The sequence below is a fragment of the Macaca thibetana genome, chromosome 16 (assembly GCF_024542745.1).
Source record: "Macaca thibetana thibetana isolate TM-01 chromosome 16, ASM2454274v1, whole genome shotgun sequence".
Classification (NCBI taxonomy): Eukaryota; Metazoa; Chordata; class Mammalia; order Primates; family Cercopithecidae; genus Macaca; species Macaca thibetana.
In genome coordinates, this window is record NC_065593.1 from 3273325 (window position 1) to 3287803 (window position 14479).

Genomic DNA, 14479 nt, shown 5'->3' on the forward strand with positions numbered 1-14479 from the left:
AAAAAGAAAGAAAGAAAAGAAAAAAGAAAAAAAGTGGATCCCCATACCACCGTTTTTTGTTTTTGTTTTTTTTTTTTTTTGAAACAGGGTCTCACTTGATCACCTAGGCTGGTGTGCAGTGGCGTGATCACAGCTCACTGCAGCCTCGACCTCCCAGGCTCAGGTAATCCTACCTCCTCAGTCTGGGAGAAAGTCAGCCACCACGCCTGGCTGATTTTTGTATAATGTTGTACAGATGGGGTTTCACCATTGTTGCCCAGGCTGGTCTCGAACTTCTGAGCTAAAGGAATCTGCCAGCCTTGGCCTCCCAGAGTTCTGGGATTACAGGCATGAGCCACTGCACCTGGCCCCCCATACCACCTTAACTAAGTACTCCAACTCAGCATCACCTACCATCAGATGCCTCCTGATATGAAGCAGTGTAAAGCAGACAGCATCTCATGACTTTTTTTTTTCTTAGGCTCTCCCTCTATTGCCTAGGCTAGAGTACAGTGGCGTGACTACAGCTCACTGCAACCTCAACCTCCCAGGCTCAAGTGATCCTTCCAGACCTCCTGAGTAATTGTGACTACAGGCCCAAACCATTATGCCTGGCTAATTAAAAAAAAAAGTTTTTTGTAGAGATGGGGTCTCACTATGTTGCCCAGGCTGCTCTTGAACTCCTGGTCTCAAGCAATCCTCCCACCTCAGCCTCCCAAAGTGCTGGGATTACAGGCATGAGCCACCTTGACTGGTTGACAGCATCTCTTATGTAGAATTCTTGCCAAAAATACTATAACTGAGTTCAGGCATGAGGAAACATCAGATAATGTAGAAAGTGGAACATTTTATAAGGCAGGTGGCCTTGGTTCATCAAAATTGTCAATGACAGTAGCCGGAGATAAGCAGGGGGATTGTTCTAAATGAAAAAATGTTACATGTGTGGAACTTGTCCGGATTCTGGTTGAAATTTTTATTTATTTATATTTATATATTTTTTTCTTTTTTTGAGACGGAGTCTTGCTCCATCACCCAGGCTGGAGTGCAGTGGCACAATCTCGGCTCACTGCAACCTCTGCCTCCCAGGTTCAAGCGATTCTCCTGCCTCAGCTTCCTGAGTAGCTGGGACTACAGGCGCCTGCCACCACGCCCAGCTAATTTTTGTATTTTTAGTAGAGACTGGGTTTCACCATGTTAGCCAGGATGGCCTCAGTCTCCTGACCTCATGATCTGCCCGCTTTGGCCTCCCAAAGGGCTGGAATTACAGGCTATTTTTCTTTTTTTAGAGACGAGGTGTCTCTCTATCACCCAGGCTGGAGTGTAGCGGCATGATCATGACTAACTGCAGCCTTGAACTCCTCAGCTCAAGTGATCCTCCAGCCTCAGCCTCCCAAGTAGCTAGGACTACAGGCACATGCCACCATGGCCAGTTAATTCTGGTTGAAAAATTTAAAAGCACCTATAAAAAGACATTCTGGGCTGGGCACAGTGGCTCACGCCTGTAATCCCAGCATTTTGGGAAGCCGAGGTGGGTGGATCACCTGAGGTCAGGAGTTCAAGACCAGCCTGGCCAACATGGCGAAATCCCATCTCTATTAAAAGTACAAAATTAGAGGCCGGGTGCAGTGGCTCACGCCTGTAATCCCAGCATTTTGGGAGGCCAAGATGGGTGGATCACGAGGTCAGGAGATCGAGACCATCCTGGCTAACATGGTGAAACTCCGTCTCTACTAAAAATACAAAAAATTAGCCGGGTATGGTGGCACACACCTGTAATCCCAGCTACTTGGGAGGTTGAGGCAGGAGAATCACTTGAACCCGGGAGGCAGAGGTTGCAATGAGCCAAGATCGCGCCACTGCATTCCAGACTGGGCAATAAGAGATAAACTCCATCTCAAAAAAAAAAAAAAAAAAAAAAAAAAAAAAGACATTCTGAGCTGGGTGTGGTGGCGTGTACCTGTAGTCCTGATTACTCAGAAGGCTGAAGCAGGAGGATCATGTGAGCCCAGAAGGTAGAGAGGCTGCAGTGAGCCATAATCATACCACTGCACACCAGCCAGGGCCATAGAGTGAGATACTGTCTCTAAAATAAATTAAATAAATAAGCAAACATTTTGAACAAATAAAAAACATTCTGAGGACGATTTGAGAGAAATCTAACTATGAATTGGATATTGAATATTCTGGAGCTATTACAAATTTTCTTGGTGTGATGATGTAAGCAAATGCCTTTATTCTTAGCAGATATACATGCAATATTTAGGGTTGTCTTAGTCAGCTTAGGCTGCCATAGAATACCACGGACTTGGGCCAGGCGCAGTGGCTCACGCCTGTAATCCCAGCACTTTGGGAGGCCGAGGTGGGTGGATCACGAGGTCAGGAGATCGAGACCATCCTGGCCAACACGGTGAAAACCCGTCTCTACTAAAAGATACAAAAAAGAAAAAAAAAAAAATTAGCCGGAAGTGGTGGCAGGTACCTGTAGTTCCAGCTACTTGGGAGGCTGAGGCAGGAGAATGGCGTGAACTCAGCAGGCAGAGCCTGCAGTGAGCCGAGATCACGGCACTGCACTCCAGCCTAGGCGACAGAGCGAGACTCCGTCTCAAAAAAAAAAAAAAAAAAAAAGAATGCCATGGACTGGTGGCATAACCAACAGACATTTATTTTCTCATTCTCGACGCTGGAAGTCTAAGATCAGGATGCCAACATAGTTGCATTCTGGCGAGGGTTGTCTTCCTGTTTTGCAGAGGGCTACTTTCCCACTGTGTCCTCAGATGCCCTTTGCTCAGTGCATGCTCTCAGAGAGACAAGCTCTCTGGTGTCCCTTCTTACAAGGGCACCATGCCCATCATAAGCAGTATCTTACTCCATGAACTCATCCAACTCTAATTATTCCCATAGGCCCCAACTCCAAATACCATCACATCACAAATATTCAGTCCATAGTAGGTGTGACATCTGACCTTACTCTCAACTAGTTCAAAGTATGTATATATGGGGCTGGGCACAGTGGGTCATGCCTGTAAACCCAGCACTTTGGGAGGCTGAGGCGGGTGGATCACCTGAGGTCAGGAGTTCGAGACCAGCCTGGCCAACATGGAGAAACCCCGTCTCTACTAAAAATACAAAAATTAGCCAGGTATGGTGTCTCATGCCTGTAATCCCAGCTACTCCGGAGGCTGAGACAGGAGAATCGCTTGAAACCGGGAGGCAGAGGTTGCAGTGAGCCGAGATCGTGCCACTGTACTCCAGCCTGGGCAACAGAGCGAGGCTCTGTCTCAAAAAAAACCCAAAGTAGGGCAGGCACGGTGGCTCACATGTGCAATCCCAGCACTTTCGGAGGCTGAGGTGGGCGGATCCCTTGAGGTCAGGAGTTCGAGACCAGTCTGGCCAACATTGTGAGATCCCATCTCCACTAAAAATACAAAAATTAGCCTGGCGTGGTGGCGGGCACCTGTAATCCCAGCTACTCAGGAGGTTGAGGCATAAGAATTGCTTGAACCTGGAAGGCAGAGGTTGCAGTGAGCTGAGATTGTGCCACTGGACTCCAACCTGGGAGACAAAGCAAGACTGTATTAAAAAAAAAAAAAAAAAAAAACTAAACAAAACAAATCAAACAAACAAAAAAACAAAGTATGTATATATTTAGAGAAAGCAGGGTAAAGTAAATGTGCCAATATGTTAACAATTGTTGCAACTGGGGGGAGGGTATATGGGTATTTATTAAATCATTCTTCCAACTTTTCTGTATGTTATTAATAAAAAGTTGGGGGGAGGAAACACGTCCTTGAAAATCATACCACCTGTGTTCACATTGCAGCTTCCTAACTATGTGAGTTTGGCTAAATTTCTTTCTTTCTTTCTTTCTTTTTTTTTTTTTTTTGAGATGGAGTCTCTCTTTGTCGCCCAGGCTGGAGTGCAGTGGCGAAATCTCGGCTCACTGCAAGCTCTGCCTCCCGGGTTCATGCTATTCTCCTGCCTCAGCCTCAGACTCCTGAGTGTCTGGGACTACAGGTGCCCGCCACCATGCCCGGCTAATTTTTTGTATTTTTATTTTTTTTTTAGTAGGGACGGGGTTTCACGGTGTTAGCCAGGATGGTCTTCATCTCCTGACCTCGTGATCCGCCCGTCTTGGCCTCCCCAAAGTGCTGGGATTACAGGTGTGAGCCACCGCGCCCGGCCTAGCTTAGCTAAATGTCTTAACCTCTCTGAGCCTGTTTCTGCATCCTAAAAGTGGGAATAATGTGGTTGTTATAAAAAACAAAGAGGCCAGGCACGGTAACTACTAAAACCCCGTTTCTACTAAAAGTACAAAAATTAGCCGGGCGTGGTGGCAGGCGCCTGTGATCCCAGCCACTCGGGAGGCTGAGGCAGGAGAAGCTTGAACCTGGGAGGTGGGGGTTGCAGTGAGCTGAGATTGCGCCACTGTACTCTAGCCTGGGTCACAAGAGCGAGACTCTGTCTCAGAGAAAAAAAAAAAAAAAAAAAAGTCAGATAATGGTTGTAGAGCACCTGGCATAATTTGCTTGCTCATAAGTTGTCGTTGAATGCCAGAACCATTGGAAATTGTTTCTTCTCTCTGGATGTCATGGAATTTCTGAGATTTAACCCCTATTTATTGAGCACCTGCTAGGCACCAGACTCTGGGCTAGACAGGAGCTTTTACAAACTTTGAACTTGCCACTCTCACCTACATTTTACAAAGTGAAGTCTTGAGCTATGCAAAGTGGCTGGCCCAGTCCTCAAGCCATTCAATGGCAGGACGGAGATGTTAATCTAGGGCTTTCAATTCCAAGTCTTGTGACTCCAAAGTAACATGGTAGGCTGTAGGTGGAAATAAATGTATGATGTTTCTGTAAGGTTTAAAGAAGATGATAGTGGTGAGAACAATTTGGGAACTGGGGTGGCCCGTGAAGATGTGGAGGCCTGAAGAACCCTGACCCAGGTCGGGGGTCTGTAAGTCTTCTCTTTGCCTCCACCTTCTACATCAGTGGTTCTCAGAGCCTCCTTCACTACTACCTTTGTGCCCACAAAGGCAGGTTCACTTCAGGTTTTTAGCTGGGGAAACAGAAGAGTTTTGGAAAATGACTCACCTTCCGAGAATCCTGGCATCTTTGCTGTTGTATGTGCTTCCATGAAATCCCTGTGGGCCTCAGTTCTTCTCAGGTAACGTTAGAATCCTGCCTACTTCAAGCGTCGATCAAACTTGCTGTAGGCAACCGGCTGTCCTGCTTGGAAGGTCTGGGCCCTCCAAACTCTAACCTGGAAGGTCAACTGCAAGCCTTGGTGTGCATGCTGTGCAATGAGCCCTTGAGGTAGAGTTTAAATGCTTCTGGAGGCCGGGCGCGGTGGCTCAAGCCTGTAATCCCAGCACTTTGGGAGGCCGAGACGGGCGGATCACGAGGTCAGGAGATTGAGACCATCCTGGCTAACACGGTGAAACCCCATCTCTACTAAAAAAAAATACAAAAAACTAGCCAGGCGAGGTGGCGGGCGCTTGTAGTCCCAGCTACTTGGGAGGCTGAGGCAGGAGAATGGCATAAACCCGGGAGGCGGAGCTTGCAGTGAGCTGAGATCCCGCCACTGCACTCCAGCCTGGGCGACAGAGCGAGACTCCATCTCAACAAACAAACAAACAAACAAACAAATAAATGCTTCTGGACAGGCTGTTACTGGAACTGTAGAAACATTTGGTTTGTGCATCAAAAGACACTATCAGCCTGGCGCAGTTGCTTATGCCTGTAATCCCAGCACTTTGGGAGGCTGAGGTAGATGGATCACTTGAGGTCAGGAGTTTGAGACCAGCCTGGCCAACACAGTGAAACCCCGTCTCTACTAAAAATACAAAAAATTAGCTGGGCGTGGTGGTGCATGCCTGTAGTCTCAGCTACTTGGGAGGCTGAGGCAGGAGAATCACTTGAACCCGGGAGGTGGAGGTTGCAGTGAGCCAGGATTGTGCCATTGCACTCCAGCCTGGGTGACAGAACGAGGAAAAAAAAAAAAAAAAAGACACTATCAACACAGTAAAAAGGCAACCCACAGAATGGGAGAAAATATTTGCAAATCATATATCTGAAAACAACCCAATTAAAAATTGGGCAAAGGGCTTAAATTGAAATTTCTCTAAGGAAGATATACCTGGGGAGTGAGTGTTTAATGGGTGCAGAGTTTCAGTTTGGTAAGATGAAAAAGTTCTGGAGATGAAGGGTGGTGATGGTTGTGCAACAATGTGAATGTACTTAATGCCACTGAACTGTACCCTTAAAAACGGTTAAAATGGCCCAGGCACAGTGGCTCACTCCTATAATCCCAGCACTTTGGGAGGCCGAGGCGGGCGGATCACCTGGGGTTGGGAGTTCAAGACCAGCCTGACCAACATGGAGAAACCCCCGTCTCTACTGAAAATACAAAATTAGCCAGGCGTGGTGGTGCACGCCTGTAATCCCAGCTACTCAGGAGGCTGAGGCAGGAGAATCCCTTGAACTCGGGAAGCAGTGGTTGCGGTGAGCCAAGATTGCGCCATTGCACTCCAGTCTGGGTGAAATTTCATCTCAAAAAAAAAAAAAAAAGGTTAAAATGGTAAATGATCTATTTTACCACAACAGAAGTAAATAAAGCATTTCAGAAGAAATTCTGGCAAAGTAACTAGGGACAAATCTGGACTTCACTTATAATCACAGTTATCTAATCGGGACAGTATTCTTTGCTGAAATTTGTTCATTTATGTAACAGTACTGACTCCATGTTAGAGAAAAGCTTGTTTGCTTGAATATAATTATGCTTTGTTTGAGTTTGTAAATTTTTCATTAAAAACAGCCTCAGGAAAACAGGACCTTCGATAGAGATAAAAGAAAATACGCTGACCAACAACTCTAGGAACAGGCTGACCAGCCTGATAAGAACAGTTTGATGGTGCCTGCAGACAGTCACAAGACATTGACCAAGGAATTAACAATTAACAATTGGCCGGGCGCGGTGGCTCAAGCCTGTAATCCCTGCACTTTGGGAGGCCGAGGCGGGTGGATCACGAGGTCAGGAGATCGAGACCATCCTGGCTAACATGGTGAAACCCCGTCTCTCCTGAAAATACAAAAAACTAGCTGGGCGTGGTGGCGGGCGCCTGTAGTCCCAGCTACTCAGAGGCTGAGGCGGGAGAATGGCGTGAACCCGGGAGGTGGAGCTTGCAGTGAGCCGAGACGGGCCACTGCACTCCAGCCTGGGCCACACAGCGAGACTCCGTCTCAAAAAACAACAACAACAAAAAAAAACAAAACAAAAAAACAATTAACAATTAACTGCCCGCCTGAGACTGCGGGTTTCATAAGAATGCCTTGATAGGCGGGGCGCAGTGGCTTAACCCTATAATCCCAGAACTTTGGGAAGCCGAAACGGGCGGATCATGAGGTCAGGAGATCCTGGCTAACCCGGTGAAACCCCGTCTCTACTAAAAAATACAAAAAACTAGCCGGGCGAGGTGGCGGGCGCCTGCGGTCCCAGCTACTCGGGAGGCTGAGGCAGGAGAATGGCGTAAATCCGGGAGGCGGAGCTTGCAGTGAGCGGAGATCCGGCCACTGCACTCCAGCCTGGGCGGCAGAGCGAGACTCCGTCAAAAAAAAAAAAAAAAAAAAAAAAAAAAAAAAGAATGCCTTGATCATCATTTGTACTCCCCTAATTTCCCTTAAAACTCTTCATCCGGAGATAGAACCTGGAGAGGTAGTCTTCAAACAAGTTCACTGCCTCCCTCCACAAAGTTTCACCAAAGCTTGTCTCTCGTTTTCCTTTTTTTTTCTTTTTCTTTTTTTTGAGACAGCGTCTCAAGTAGTCGCCTAGGCTGGAGTGCAGTGGTGTGATCTTGGCTCACTGCAACATCCACCTCTCCAGCTCAAGGGATCCTAACACCTCAGCCTCCCAAGTTGCTGCAACCCCAGGTATGCACTAATCTGCTCGAATCAAGTTGGCTAATGGAACTGTTTGGCTGCTCAGTCAGGTGAGCACAACTCATGTGTCCTCTGGATAGAGAAATGAATGGGACACCAGCCCTGCCCTCAGGAAGCTCAGAGCTTAGCTGGAGAGCTAGGTAAGTGAACAAAAAGACAGGAAGTCAGCAAAAGATAGAATGGATATGTGAGAATCTTCACATTATTATTATTATCATTATTATTATTTATTTGGAGCTTGGGTCTTGCTATGTGGGCCAGGCTGGCCTCAAACTCCTGGGCTCAAGGGATCCTCCTAATTCAGCCTCCAGAATAGCTGGGACTACAAGCACAAGCCCAAGCCACTGTGCCAGGCTTTTTTTTTTTTTTTTTTTTGAGACAGAGTCTTGCTCTGTTGCCCAGGCTAGAGTGCAGTGGTATGCTCTCTGCTCACTGCAACCTCTGCCTCCTGGGTTCAAGTGATTCTCCTGCCTCAGCCTCAGAGTAGCTAGGATTACAGGTGTGCACCACCATGCCTGGCTAATTTTTGTATTTTTAGTAGAGAGGGGTTTCACCATGTTGGCCAGGCTGGTCTCGAACTCCTGACCTCAAGCAGTCTACCTGCCTCGGCCTCCCAAAGTGCTGGGATTATAGGTGTGAACCACTGTGCCATCGACACCCCCGTTGCCCCAAGCCTGGGCATTCACCAAAGGTACAGGCTACAGTGTTGGGACAGGCTGTGGGGGAGCATGTTGTGCCTGTGATGAAAATGTTCATTTTTGCAGGGTGCAGTGGTTCATGCTGTAATCCCAGCACTTTGGGAGGCTGAGGCAGGTGGATTGAGGTCAGGAGTTGGAGACCAGCCTGACCAACATGGTGAAACCCAGTCTCGGCCGGGCGCGGTGGCTCAAGCCTGTAATCCCAGCACTTTGGGAGGCCGAGGCAGGTGGATCACGAGGTCAGGAGATCGAGACTATCCTGGCTAACATGGTGAAACCCCGTCTCTACTAAAAATACAAAAAACTAGCCGGGCGTGGTGGCGGGCGCCTGTAGTCTCAGCTACTTGGGAGGCTGAGGCGGGAGAATGGCGTGAACCCGGGAGGCGGAGCTTGCAGTGAGCCGAGATCATGCCACTGCACTCCAGCCTGGGAGACACAGCGAGACTCCGTCTCAAAAAAAAAAAAAAAAAAAAAAAAGAAACCCAGTCTCTACTAAAAATACAAAATTAGCCAGGCATGGTGGTGCACGCCTGTAACCCCAACTACTTGGGAGGTTGAGACAGGAGAATTGCTTGAACCCAGGAGGTGGTGGTTGCAGTGAGCCGAGATTGTGCCATTGCACTCCAGCCTAGGTGACAAGAGCAACTCCGTCTCAAAAAGAAAAGAAAAAAAAAAGAAAAACCAGAAAGAAAATGTTTACTTTTACCAGACATGGGGCATTTTCTGAAGGTTGACTCTGACCCAGGAAAAAGCTTTTTTTTTTTTTTTCTTTTTTTTTTTTTTTTTTTTTTGAGACAGGGTCTCGCTTTGTCACCGAGACTGGAGTGCATGGCACGATCTGCAGCCTTGACCTCTTGGGCTCAAGTAACACTCCCACCTCAGCCACCTGAGTAGTTGGGAATACAGGTATGCACCACCACACTTGGCTAATTTTTGTATTTTTAGTAGAGACTGGGTTTTGTTGTTTGTTTGTTTTGTTTGTTTTTTGAGACGGAGTCTCGCTCTGTCGCCCAGGCTGGAGTGTGGTGGTGCGATCTCGGCTCACTACAACCTCTGCCTCCCAGGTTCAAGTGATTCTCCTGCCTCAGCCTCCTGAGTAGCTGGGATTACAGGCATGCGCCACCACCCCTGGCTAATTTTTTTTTTTTTTTTGTATTTTTAGTAGAGACGGGGTTTCACCATGTTAGCTAGGATGGTCTTGATCTCCTGACCTTGTGATCCACCCACCTCAGCCTCCCAAAGTGCTAGGATTACAGGTGTGAGCCACCGCACCTGGCCGTTTATTTGTTTTAAATACAGACAGGGTCTCACTACATTTCCCATGCTGGTCTCAAACTCCTGGGCTCAAGTGATCCTCCTGCCTCAGCCTCCCAAAGTGCTAGGATTTGTGGGCTTTTTTTTTCTTTTTTCTTTTTTTTCTTTTTCTGAGACGCAGTCTTGCTCTGTCGCCCAGGCTGGAGTGCAGTGGCACGATCTCGGCTCACTGCAAGCTCTGCCTCCCGGTTCACACCATTCTCCTGCCTCAGCCTCTTAAGTAGCTGGAACCACAGGCGCCCACCACCACACCCGGTTAATTTTTTGTATTTTTAGTAGAGATGGGGTTTCACTGTGTTAGCCAGGATCATCTCAATTTCCTGACCTCATGATCCACCTGCCTTGGCCTCCCAAAGTGTTAGGATCACAGGTGTGAGCCACCACGCCCGGCTGTTTATTTGTTTTATTTTATTTTATTTTATTTTATTTTTTTTTGAGACAGAGTCTCGCTCTGTCTCCCAGGCTGGAGTGCAGTGGCCGGATCTCAGCTCACTGCAAGCTCCGCCTCCCGGGTTTACGCCATTCTCCTGCCTCAGCCTCCGGAGTAGCTGGGACTACAGGCGTCCGCCACCTCGCCCGGCTAGTTTTTTTTTTTTTTTTTTTTTTTTTTTTTTTTTTTTTTTTTTTGAGACGGAGTCTCGCTCTGTCGCCCAGGCTGGAGTGCACTGGCCGGATCTCAGCTCACTGCAAGCTCCGCCTCTCGGGTTCACGCCATTCTCCGGCCTCAGCCTCCCGAGTAGCTGGGACTACAGGCGCCCGCCACCTCGCCCGGCTAGTTTTTTTTGTATTTCTTAATAGAGACGGGGTTTCACCGTGTTAGCCAGGATGGTTTCGATCTCCTGACCTCGTGATCCGCCCGTCTCGGCCTCCCAAAGTACTGGGATTACAGGCTTGAGCCACCGCGCCCGGCCTAGTTTTTTGTATTTTTAGTAGAGACGGGGTTTCACCATGTTAGCCAAGATGGTCTCAATCTCCTGACCTTGTGATCCGCCCGTCTCGGCCTCCCAAAGTGCTGGGATTACAGGCTTGAGCCACCGCGCCCGGCCTATTTTATTTTTTAAAATTATTTATTTATTTATTTTTGAGACGGAATCTCCCTCTGTCGCCCAGGCTGGAGTACAGTGGCACCATCTCTGCTCACTGCAAGCTCCGCCTCCCGGGTTCACACCATTCTCCTGCCTCAGCCTCCCGAGTAGCTGGGGCTATAGGCACCCGCCACCACGCCTGGCTAATTTTTTTGTATTTTTAATACAGACAGGGTTTCACCGTGTTAGCCAGGATGGTCTTAATCTCCTGACCTCGTGATCCGCCCGCCTTGGCCTCCCAAAGTGCTGGGATTACAGGCGTGAGCCACTGCATCCGGCCAGGAGTTCCTAGTCTTGGGAAATGGCAAATATTCTTGGCCCCCAAGAGTGGTAGAAGCTGCCATTTAGATGGGAAAGGAAAGGGGTCTGGGCAAGGGACCCTTGCGTGGTAACCGGAGAGACTAAAGACGAGAAGGATCTCTCCAGAGCTTCAGCACCTACAGCCTGAGACACTTACACGAGGCCCTTCTGTGACCAGGTGAACGGAGAGTCCCAATAAGAAACACTCAGATGTCATCTTCTGCTACCTTGGCACGATGCAGGCTATTAATCTGATTTGATATAAGGAAAATAAAGTTCAAGGAGTAAGATTCCTCCCCACTGAAGAGATGAGCAGCATGGGGTCCAGGAGCATGCATGGTGGACCCTAATGCAGAGTGGATGGTATGGGCAGAAACATCAGGAAAAATGTTCTGGGGAAGGTGGTTCCCTCAGGGAGTAAGGCAGGCCAAGGTCAAAAAGTGGGAACGAGCAGGGCTGGGGGGATTTCCCGTGGGCTCTGCCTGGGGGCTCTGCAGGTCTGGCAGCATCTCCAGCAAGCAATATGGAAGCTGGACAGGTCACAGAGGCCTGGTTACACCTGAGGTTCTCCTGAGGGATCTGGACTTGATCTTGTGGGCAATAGGAACACTTTTAAGGTAAAGAGAGGCCTGACCAAATTTGAATGTGAAAGCTTCTCCCTTCCCAACTTTCTATTTTTATTTATTATTTTTGTTGTTGTTGTGGAGGTAGAGTTTTTCACTCTGTCACCTAGGCTGGAGTGCAGTGGTGTGATCTCAGCTCACTGCAACCTCCACCTCCTGGGCTCAAGAGATCCTCCCACCTCAGCCTCCCTGGTAGCTGTGACTACAGGCATGCACCACTGCGCCCGGCTTTGTATTTTTTTGTAGAGATGGGGTTTTGCCATGTTGCCCAGGCTGGTCTCCAACTTCTGGGCTCAAGTGACCCTCCCACCTTGACCTCTCAAAATGCTGGTATTATAGATGTGAGCCACCAAGTCCAGCCCCAACTTTCTAGAATTCTGATTCCATCCATCCTTTGAGCCTACGAGGATCTCCAATCCACTGGTGCTACCACCTTCATCTCCTTGAATTCCATGGTCTTCACTTACTTCACTCCCTTGCACACACGACAACTCCCTGACTCTTTGCTCACCTGTGCTTGCAAAACCACAGGCCTCTTCCTACTCTGCACCTGCACCTCGGCTGGGAGCATCCCCATGCTTGCTTGAGGCATGCTTGACTTCTGCATCCATCCACTCTCCCTCTCCTGGACAACCATCTTGCACCTTCTTTCTCCTCAAAGGCCCAATACCTCTCCCCCATCCTCATCCTCAGGAGGCTTGTCTTCCTTGCTCTCGAGCTCATTAAGAACCATTGAAGAAATGAGACAAGAACTTCCACAAACTTCCACTTGCCAGCATTGGCATGGCTGCCTGTTTCCAGAAACAAACTCTCAGTGCTTCTACCTGAGCCACCCCTTGTCCTACAGCATGAACTTACTTTGCTTTCTCCTGGGTCATTTTCAACAGCATACAAATATATTGTCACACCTCCCTTGGGAAAAGTAAACAAAACTCCTTCTCTTGCTGTTCTGAATTTTCTAGTTTTGTATAATGCATCCCTACTGTTTCTGAATTAATGGTTTTTTTTAAAATATTTTCAATTCAACTTTTGAGTATAATTTACATGCAGTAAAACACACCATTCTCCAGTGCATAATTCAATGAGTTCTGACAAATGCATAGGGCCATGCAGCCACCACCACATTTGACACGCAGAACATCTCTATCACTCCAGAAAGCACCAGCGCCCCACTCACTCCTCACCCCAACTCGGCTCCAGGCTGCCACCCATCTGCTTTCTATCACTACCGGTTAGACGCATCTTTTCTGCGACTTCATCTGAATGGAATCACGCAGCATGTCGTTTTCTGTGTCTAGATTCTTCTGCTCAGCATAATGTTTCCAGATTCATCCGTGTTGTATGTATGGCTATAGTACATTTCTTTTTATTACTGAGAGGTGTTTCATTATATAGTTCTACTATAATTTATAATAAATGGTTACCTAGAAATTCATTAAAATTTGGCAATGATTCCTTGGATATCACACCAAAAGCACAGGCAACAAAATGAAAAAAACATAGATAAGTGGGATTATATCAAAAAGAAAAACTTTTGTGTATCATTAAGGCACTATCAAGAGAGTGAAGAGGCTGGGCATCGTGGCTCGCGCCCGTAATCCCAGCACTTTGGGAGGCTGAGGTGGGCTAATCACGAGGTCAGGAGTTCAAGACCAGCTTGGCCAACATGGTGAAACCCCATCTCTACTAAAAATACAAAAAATTAGCTCGGCTTTGTGGCAGATATCTGTAATCCCAGCTACTCAGGAGGGTGAGGCAAGAGAATCACTTGAACTTGAGAGGCGGAGGTTGCAGTGAGCCAAGATCGCGCCACTGCACTCCAGCCTGGGCGACAGAGTGAGACTCCATCTCAAAAAAAAAAAAAAAAAAGAGAGAGAGAGAGTGAAGAGACCCCACAGAATAGGAGAAAATATCTGCAAAGCATGTATCTGATATGGAATTAATATCTAGAAAATATAGAGAACACCTACAATTCAGCAACAATGAAACAATTTACCTGATTTAAAAATGAGCAGGGGGCTGGGTGCAGTGGCTCGTGCCTGTAATCCCAGCACTTTGGGAGGCTGAGGCGGGCAGATCACTTGAGATCAGGAGTTCAAGATCAGTCTGGCCAAAATGGTGAAACCCCATCTCTACTAAAAATACAAAAATTAGGTTGGCGTGGTGGTGGGCATCTGTAATCCCAGCTACTCAGGAAGCTGAGGCAGGAGAATCGCTTGAATCCAGGAGGTGGAGGTTGCAGTAAGCTGAGATCATGCCACTGTACTCCAGCCTGGGCGACAGAGGAAGACTCCATCTCAAAAAAGAAAAAAAGGCAAAGGACTTGAATAGACATTTCTTTTTTTTTTTTTTTTTGAGACGGAGTCTTGCTCTGTCGCCCAGGCTGGAGTGCAGTGGCGCGATCTCAGCTCACTGCAAGCTCCACCTCCTGGATTCACACCATTCTCCTGCCTCAGCCTCCCGAGTAGCTGGGACTACAGGCGCCCGCCACCACACCCGGCTAAGTTTTTGTATTTTTACTAGAGACAGGGTTTCACTGTGTT